Source organism: Pimephales promelas, chromosome 3, assembly GCF_988280905.1.
Source record: "Pimephales promelas chromosome 3, fPimPro1.hap1.1, whole genome shotgun sequence".
Lineage (NCBI taxonomy): Eukaryota > Metazoa > Chordata > Actinopteri > Cypriniformes > Leuciscidae > Pimephales > Pimephales promelas.
In genome coordinates, this window is record NC_142771.1 from 33,746,313 (window position 1) to 33,756,583 (window position 10,271).

The window sequence follows — 10,271 nt, forward strand, 5'->3', positions numbered from 1 at the left end:
CATACTAATTGGATAGACATGTTAATTGCTTATTGGAATGACGTGTTTATTGGATAGCATTGTTGTCAAAAGTAACGTAACGACTTACACAGATACACACAGGAGCGTTTGAAAGCAGGCATCTATCAGCAGATCCTCTAATATATCCTCTATCCACTGATGGACGCCTGCTTGTGTAAACGCTTAAAATTTGACTGAAATGCTTGTATTGAAATAATGACTATTTTACCTATGATGAAACTGCTAGGTGTTACGTGTTGTGAGAGACAACCACTGCAAAAGCATTGTTTATAAATGGGTTAAATTAAATTTGCATAACAGTGACTGTAAAATATGTATTTTAGGTATGGGAATGGCATATTTTGATTTCTGATATTTGAGATATGGTCATTGCGCTACTTTTGATTGGCCACATTGAGCTAGTATTGGTAACACTGTTTGGCTGTCAATGTTTTTATAGTTCATCAGCATGAAAAAAAAATCTTTTTGAAAGTGATTTCCGACACTATCGGTCCTTTGTGTCTTTTATAGCCGTGGTGTGGACTCTTCTATTCTTTTACATTTAGAACGATTTTTAGATCTACATCTATCGTTGTAGGTATCGTCCTTGTTGTGTACGGGTCATTACTCTCTCAAGCGTCTGAGATCTGCGTGCTCACACATTGCTGCTCTGATGTGCAATAGTAGCAGAAATAGAAAGGAGGCACACTGTTGGCTGCCAATGTGTAAATCAATATGTTTAAGTAACTCAAGAATGCCATAAACATTCCAAGGTGAAATATGCTCATGGCTCATTTTTATGAGTAACCAGCTGCACCTCCAAGATCTTCCACAACTACAATCTTCTTCATAATGATTCTGCGTAAAGTTTTTAACTCAGCTTTGTACGTTTGGAATCACTGAAATGTTTAAGATTTTGAAGAGTATTTATTTTACTGTTTTTAATTTTTGTTCACCAATTATGTATTCAGCCACGCAGATATATATATATATATATATATATATGAAGAGTTCAGATGCAAAAGCCTCTAAGTGCCATTTGAAATTTTCTTCTAAAATGATCAAGCTTATATATTCAAGTTCAGGAATTTCACTTAAATGACAATTAATTGGTAATTATCATTGCAATTTAAGTGAAATTACTGAACTTAAATATACAAGCTTGATAAAAATGATCATTCTAGAAGAAAATTTCAAATGGCACTTAGAGGCTTTTGCATTTGAACTCTTCATATATATATATATATATATATATACACTACTATTAATGTATCGCTAAGATTTTAAAAATGTTTTTATACAAGTCTTTATATAGAGTAAATTTTTATATAGAGAGTACATTTGTGAAACACTAATATTGTGAAATATTAATATAATATAAAGTAGCTTCTATTGTAATATATTTTATAATGTAATTTATTCCTGTGATCAAAGCTGAATTTTCATTACGCCAGTCTTCAGTGTCACATGATCATTCAGAAATCTTACTTGCATGCTGATTTGCTGCTAAATAAACATTTCTGAATATTATTTTTACTGTCACCTTTGATCAATTAAATTAATTTTCCAAAAATGTAATTTGCTGAAGACAAGTATTGATTTATTTTTCGTTCAAACATCTGAAACTTGAAGACTTACTGCAGACTTCAGCAATTGAAAAAAGACACTGTATCTTTCCACACACCATTAAGCAGCAAACCCACTTACTCTAGAAGATGATGTGATATTATATATATATATATATATATATATATATATATACTCACTGGCCACTTTATTAGATACACCAGTTCAACTTGTTAAAGGAGTTCACTTTTGAAAAAACTTTTGCTGATAATTTACTCACCCCCATGTCATCCAAGATGTCCATGTCTTTCTTTCCTCAGTCGAAAAGAAATTAAGGTTTTTGATGAAAACATTTCAGGATTTTTCTCTATATAATGGACTTTAATGGGAACCAAATGGTTCAAGGTCCAAATGAGAGTTTCAGTGAAAACTGTTCAAAGGACTTCAAACGATTCCAGATGATGAATAAGGGTCTTATCAAGCGAAACGATCGCTCATTTAAAAAATAAATAACAAAGTTTAAGTTTAATAAGCTCAAATCTCGCCTTGCTCTGTTCTGTGATGCACGTTTGTGACTCTCCTGTTCGAACTCGTTCATCAAAATTAACAAATCAATTTAATTTGTCAATTTGTTCGTTTCGTTCGTTTAATGAACCAAGTGACTCGGAAAAAGATTCGTTCATTTTGATGAACGAGTTCGAACAGGAGAGTCACGAATGCGCATCACAGAACAGAGCAAGGCGACCATTTCAGCTAATAAACTTAAACTTTGTTATGTATTTATTAAATGAGTGATCGTTTCGCTTGATAAGACCCTTATTCATCGACTGGAAACGTTTAAAGCCCTTTGAACAGTTTGTACTGAAACTCTCATTTGAACCGTTTGGTTCCCATTAAAGTCCATTATATGGAGAAAAATCCTGGAATGTTTTCATCAAAAACCTCGAAATTTCTTTTCGACTGAAGAAAGAAAGACATGGACATCTTGGATGACATGGGGGTGAGTAAATTATCAGCAAAAGTTTTTTTCAAAAGTGAACTACTCCTTTAACACAAATATCTTATCAGCCAATCACATGGCTGCAACTCAACGCATGTAGACATGAAGAGGATCCGCTGAAGACCGAACTGAGCATCAGAAAGTGGAAGAGATGGGATTTAAGTGACTTTAAACGTGCTTGCATGCTTGTTGGAGTATTTCAGAAACTGCTGATCTACTGGGATTTTCACGCATGCCCATCTCTAGGGTTTACAGAGAATGTTTATAGGTTTTTTATGTAGTATTATATCCAATGCTAGATATGATACATTAGCTTTTCAAGAGTGTCATTAACGGCCAAAATTATTAGCACGTACATCTATTTAGAGAACACATGTGTGACACAGTATCTCAGTATGTGTTGAAGTGTTGCGATGGGATGCTTGTTGTCTGCTGATCGGAGCGTATGTGCTCCAACGGCCAGTTGGCATCAGGATCCCATTCGCCTGTTGAGCCAAAGCAGGGGCCAGAGATACAAATTGGCTTGACATGACTGTAACTAAAGGCCAGAGATGGTTTGATGATGGCTGTGTCATATATCTGGTGGCTTGGCTGGAACCATTATTGGGATCCTTTGGCTTTGGTCTCACGTACATGTCAGCAGACAGGAGGAGATCTGGCAAAGACTTCCATCATCAGCTCAGCTAAAGCTCTTCAGCTTTAGGCAGCAGGACATGCCTGTGACAGACAGATGGACACTCTCCACTGTCACGCTTCAGTGAAACTCGCTGATTATGACAGCAGTGTGAGTCCACACTGAGCTGTCGCCTTAAGAAGCAGGTAGATGCTTTATTTTCATTTCTGAAATGTCTTTTCACACTCTTTTAAATGGAACGATTGGCTTGTTTGGTCTGAGTTTCAGTGCTCCCGCATGGCTGCTCCCAAGCAGAAGGCAGGCTGAAATATGTGGAAAAAAGAGTGTGCCGCATGTCCATTTATTTTCAGTATGAAACTGAAGCTGTGAGATTTATTTGCAATATAAGGACCATATCGTAGCAAGGTAAAAGCTTCATAGCAGCACCATGGGAAAACTACATTTGCGTTTCTTCAACGAAATGCCAGGAATTGCAAGTGTAGGTTGTAGTGTAGAAACTCTGAATCAGAGCGGCTTTGCAGTTCTCAAGAGTTTACGCATTATAAGTACCCAGAGTTATGTATATGTACTGTATGTTAATGCATTTTTTTAAGCTAGCAAACCGGAAAGAAACGCATTACTTTTAAATGTACAACAAAATAGCTGAGTTACTTTTCAAATAATTAACTCAAGTTACTTTGTTTTTCCATTTATTGACTGACAGCTTTCCTGTCCCCACACTGTAAAAAATATTTTCATGATTTGCAATCACATCATTTTTTCTTTTGTCTAATCAACTTAAATAATTTACGTAGTTCAGATAACATAATATTTTGAGTTTCTGATGATTAAATCAATCTCTTTCATTGTATTAACCCATTTTTTTTTTCATTTCAATGAACTTAAAATTTTAAGGCAACCAGGTTACTTCATTTTTTAAGTTAAACCAGTAATATTTTTTTTACAGTGCATGTTATTAGAAATTGTGCCATGACAAGGTTTATATGTGCTGTGAACATGATGGTTGTAGTTCTAGACTAAATGTGATCATATTCATCTCACTTGCACAAAAAACTGTTCAGTATTCCTCAAAATGAATAAAAACAGTGAAATGCAAACTCAGAATATTACGCAAACCTGTGTATTAATTAAATATGGTAAATACCACAAATATATGTAGGCTATTTCTCACTTTATTTACCAATGTCTTTGCTGCTTAACTTCGATGATCCAGTTCAACCAGACTAATAAGCAAAAATGACTTTAGATAAACATCACATGTTTGTTTTTGTTTCTTTGTGTTATTGCTGCAGTACGAGTGTTGAACTTTCTTCTCCTGCATCCTATTCTTCAGTGATCCGGAATGGCAGCGCAGCTGAAAGGCTTGTTTGAGCTGCGCTCATACTTTACAGGTGTGAATTTGCTTTTCTTTTAGCATTTGTTCTTTTGGTGTGAAAGGGCCTTCACATTTGTCAAAAATATAACTTTTTTTTGTTGTTATTGAAAAAAAAGACAAGCAAGCCCAGACTAGGTGTGAAAAAGTAATGCAAAAGTAATCACATTACTTAACATAAAAAGTAAGCTACAATTAGTTACTTTTTTAGGGAGTAATACAATATTGTAGCACTTTCTATTCGTTAAAAATTCGTTATCCTTCAAAAAATTCAAGCAACACAACATTTTACAACATTGCTAAAATAATAAATGTTTCTTGAGCATCAAATCATCAAATTAGAGTGATTTCCGAAGGATCATGTGACACTGAGGACTGGAGTAATGATGCTGAAAATTCAGCTTCGACATCACGGGAATAAATTGCATTTTAAAATATGTTTAAAAAGAAAACAATTAATTTAAAATTGTGATGATATTTTTTTTACTATTTTTATACTGTATTTTTAAATAAATGCAACCCAAACGGTATGAGAAGTGAGACGTACAATGAGGGAAGTGAAACTTCAGCTGAATTTCTTCATAAACTGTTTGCTTATGAGGTCTGTACAGCTGAATACATCCATGGTAAATACAAATATGAATTATAAAATAAATATGTTCAAAAACATAAACATTTCCCAGTGATTCCACCTCCAAAGTTTTGAAGGTTGTGTGATTGGTTAGTTTTAAATTGATTCAATGTAGGATATTGAAATCTAATCAAAGATTTCTTTAAAAGTATACACTTCACAAAAGCCAAAAATAAAGTATTATCCTGGGCACAATTCTAAAATACCTATTTGTAAATATACTTGTAGTTCATTTTATGTAAATCTAAATGTAAAATGCTGCTTTTATATATATATATATATATATATATACATACTTATATATATATATATACAAACAAAAACATAAACTTACATACAGACAATGACAGAACATAAACAACCAAAACAAAAATAAATACATGGTGCATGTGTTTGTTTATATGACATTCATGTGGTAATTATATGTAGATTTCTACTAAATATTTAAACAGGCAGATTGTTCCCCTCTCTAGTTTCACAACAACACCTGTTCAGCTCAACTGGAAATAATTTTGGGTGGTCCTTTTAAATCATGCATAGCTTGCATCCGTATCTGCCTCATTGTTCTATGTGTCATATTGTTGCTGGCCAAGAGTTCACTCAGAAATGAAAATACTGTCATCCTTTTACTGACTCACATGTGTTTAGATGTCTGACTCATGAGCGAATCATTCTTTTGAGTCAGATCTTTTCAATGAATCGTTTAATCTAGTTTATAAAAGTGGATGATTCTGTTCTCATTGACACAATGATCCAGTCACAGTGGTTAACAGCTCACTGGAGGGGAAGATTATCAGTGAAGGACGATTTTGGTCTATTCATCACAGAAAGCTCTCGAATGACTAGTGCATGAATATAAACCATTGCACATTTATAGTACTTTCGTGCCCATTTCAAGTTTAAAAGCCTCATTGCTCTTTGGGACTTACTGTTTGGAAAAGAATGACCAATCTTCCTTTGTGTTCAACGGAAGAAAGAAAGTCATGCAGGTTTAGGACAACATGACATGAGGGTGAGTAAATGAGGACAGAATTTAAATGTATATCTCTTTAAGGACAGGGAACATAAAGCTGAATTTTGATCTGCACATCTATAAGCCTCAGTGAAACAAAACACTTGACATCCTGCTTATGTTATTTCCTTTAGGCAAACCACTTCCCTTTGTGTCAAATGGAAATGGGTTTAAACGTTAAGCAATGTAGGAAAGCTAAGCCTCTGGCTAAGTAAGTTCAAACAAACCCTGGCTGAAATATGAGGTCAGATAATGGAGACGATGGGAGTGTTGTTTTCTCTGGCATACTCTGCTCTGTTTGCCTCACAGAACCTCTGCTAAATTTAACCCGATATCTTTGTCAGCTGACATGCGGATTCAGGCGTTACTAATCAGAGCCTCCATCGTTTCTTTGGCTCTTTTTCTTCATTCAAAGTTCCCTCTCCTTCTGATTCTCCCTCTACCACCTGCTCGCTGTCTTACTCATGTATCGCTCCCTCTATCTCATCACATGTTGCTTTGTGATTCTTTGAAACTCCTTTCTGATTCAAAAAGTTCAAAAGATGCTGTATGACTCCTTAAAGGAGTAGTTCACTTTAAAAAAAATCTTTCGCTGATAACTTACTCATCCCCATGTCATCCAAGATGTCCATGTCTTTCTTTCTTCAGTCGAAAAGAAATTAAGGTTTTTGATGAAAACATTCCAGGATTTTCTCCATATAATGGACTTCATTGGGAACCAAACGGTTCAAGGTCCAAAAGACACTTTCAGTGCAAACTGTTCAAAGGGCTTTAAATGACACCAGATGATGAATAAGGGTCTTATCGAGCGAAACGATCGCTCATTTAAAATATAAATAACAAAGTTTAAGTTTTATAAGCTCAAATGGTCGCCTTGCTATGTTCTGTGATGCACGTTCGTGACTCTCCTGTTCGAACTCGTTCATCAAAAATGAACGAATTTTTTCCTGAGTCAATTCGTTCATTTCGTTCGTTGAATGAACCAAATGACTCGAAATAAGATTCGTTCATTTTGATAAACGAGTTCGAACAGGAGAGTCACGAACGTGCATCACAGAACAGAGCAAGGCGAGCATTTGAGCTTATAAAACTTAAACTTTGTTATTTAATTTTGAATGCGTGTCAAAATTGCAAAGTTCATTGCATATTTTTTTGTTAACCCCCTCAGACCTGAATTGTTTCAAGTTTCTGAAAAATATCAAATTAAATTTTCCCAGCTCATGAGGTTTCTATAAATTAAAACAAATGAAAAAAAATGTTTTATATAATTGCTTTCATTGTGATTTTTTTTTTGTCCATTCCAATGGACGTCAGGTCAAAACAGGTGTACTTCCCAAAAATGTACCAACATGAAATAAATTAATAAACAAAAAGCTTAATAAATAAGCTTTTTCTCAAGGTCAAAAAATTATTCCAGCAGTATACCATTTCAACTATAATTTTGAGGTTTATGTTTTACAGATTTACAGGCATAAATTTTATAATGGCATAAATGCTACGTGGGATGTCCATATCTCAGCTCAGGAAGGGTCTAGAGCCTCCATTTTTGCACTCAGGTCTAAGTCATATATTTATGACATTATAAAATAGTGGGTTCGTGGACGGTGGAATTATGGGATGGCGCTTGGTGCTACGGACTCAGGGGCCCCAGCTGAGTGCAGTAAAATAGTTTTTATCATAAAAAGAAACTTTAATTAAATGTCCAAAAAATACACTACCCAAATCCCCATTCAATAGATTGCAGCCAGGATTCTGTCCAATTGCAGCTTATTGCATGAAGGCCAGGGTTAGTACTTTTCAAATATAGTGGGTTATTGGACAAATAGTGGGTTCTTGGACAGTGGAATTATGGGATGGCATTTGGTGCCAAAATTCCACCATCTGCGAACCCCCTTTTTTTATAATGGCATAAGTGCTATGTGGGACCACTGTCATGATTTTTTTTGAATTTTTTTTTGAAATTTTGAGTTTCTGTGATCTTCTTGAAACTCTGGATTCTGATAGAGGGCCATGGGATTTAAAAGTGCAAAAATGTAGGCTCTAGACCCTTCCAGAGCTGAGATATTGAGATATTTATAATGGCATAAATGCTACGAGGGATCTCAATATCTCAGCTCTGGAAGGCTCTAGAGCCTCCATTTTTGCACTCAGGTCTAAGTCTCATGGCCCTTTATCAGAATCCAGAGTTTCAAGAAGATTGGAAAAACTTATTTTTTCGCACAAAAAAAAAACGACATGTTTTTGAGTTTCTCTGATCTTCTTGAGATCTTTTTTTGAGATTTTGTTGTGGTATTGTTGAAGAAACAGCTGCCCATTTATTTTGTGAATACATTTAGGGTTGATTTAAGTTATTATATTTTAAACCCTACTAATGTGACCCACAGTGTTATTCTTATAACGATATTTTTTTTTTTAATCAAGAAACCCCAAAATCGTCATCTCTTGATTATGTTGTTAATTTCTTTATTTTATACCCAAAAGGTTTCTCCTTTAAGTTTTCCTATTTTTCTTCATGAATTTACCTAGTTTCATCCCTCAGACTTATAACAACAACAACATTTGTTTATCTATTATGAAGAACTACAATGAAGATATTTAGCCTTTTTTATTGTTCTTTTTTCCTCTGTATAAATATAATTTTATTTCATATTATGATGTACACAAACCAATGATCCCTATATTTTCTGTTTTGTCATTATAATTGTTACATACAACTACGGTATCTTTCCATGATCTTGCATGTATGAAGTTTAAATTATATGAGCGACAGGTGCACTAACACTTCATAACATGAGGAACTCTTCATAACATCAGGAACTCTTCATAACATCAGGGCAGATGGAGAGATGGAGGGTCTCATAAGGGCAGGTGGAGAGATGGAGGGTCTCATCCATGGCACCACTTCCAGGATTCAGCTCTGGGCTCCTCATCCTCAGTGCTCAAACCAGTCTGCAGACATTTTGATCCTACAAAAATGCACAAACATTACACAAAAGCAGTCATTTTAACACACAATATCATTTGATTTATGTATTAAAAATAACCTTACTTTATATTTGAGTAAAATCCCTAAAACGAATGCTGCCATCATCTTTCCTTGCAGGTCCTGCTGCACCACAAAAGCTCTGCAGCAAATACACAGAAATAAAGACTCAGAAAAGTGTTGTAATTTTTCAGTTTGAAATTACAATCATTCAAATAAACTACAACTTAAGATTTAATAGATTTTGTTATCCATTTATGTAGTATACTCACTCAAAGCCTTTGATGACAGCATTCAGCATCATGAGCCTCTCTCCACCGGATAAACACACGCGTGTTCTTCTGTCCCTGTAACATACAGACAAGATTCACATTATGAGCTCATCACTGCATTGACATGCTGAGGTTGATGTGTTAACTCACTTTTAATCCAACTTACATCCAACTCCTCAATATATCAACACTAATAAGGGACAAATTAAATATATATCATATTTAGTTACTTTATAGATTTGTTTATTTACAGCACATATTTGTCTAATGTAAGCAGTGTAGACAACAGTGAATTATCCTACATAATAGCACACACAACGTTACAATCAGATGTATTTTTCATGTTGGGATGTGCTCATCTGCAATACTCATACAATATTTTCCTTCCTGATGTAAACAGACATTTTAAATAAGCGTATTTAAGATGTATGGTTATGTAAATCCACTTTAGAAAGGTAACTTACGTGTACTGACTGGAGCTCCCCTGTTAGCTATACATAATAAACATGTGTTTACAGCAAAATCACAACTATACTATACTGTCTAACTCCTTTAGACCTTCAACAGTTAAAACGTTTACTCTAAAGAAGTTTAACACAACCGATTTAAACACAATGGAACCTAGATTCTCCATTTTTGCACTCAGGTCTAGGTCACATGGCCCTCTATCAGAATCCAGAATTTCAAGAAGATTGGAGAAACTTATTTTTTTGCACCAAAAAAAAAAAAAAACGACAGGGGGGGTCAAAATTTTGAGTTTCTCCAATCTTCTTGAAACTCTGGATTCTGATAGAGGACCAT

General features: G+C 34.6%; 2 long non-coding RNA genes across 2 annotated transcripts in view; one reads left to right on the top strand and one right to left on the bottom strand.

Moving 5' to 3' along the window:
- The window catches only part of LOC120489299 (uncharacterized), an 8,405-nt gene extending 3,408 nt beyond the window's left edge, over positions 1 to 4,997 (top strand). Inside the window, exon 5 of the long non-coding RNA XR_005624726.2 lies at positions 4,493 to 4,997. This is a non-coding gene — a long non-coding RNA (uncharacterized LOC120489299). The remainder of the gene's footprint in view (positions 1 to 4,492) is intronic.
- A 3,679-nt stretch (positions 4,998 to 8,676) lies between these two features.
- On the bottom strand, positions 8,677 to 10,042 carry LOC148982055 (uncharacterized). Its single transcript, XR_016150689.1, has 3 exons — positions 9,471 to 10,042; positions 9,265 to 9,340; positions 8,677 to 9,181 (listed from the first exon to the last, which is right to left on the bottom strand). It is a non-coding gene; the product is annotated as an uncharacterized LOC148982055 (long non-coding RNA).
- Positions 10,043 to 10,271: the final 229 nt, after the last annotated feature.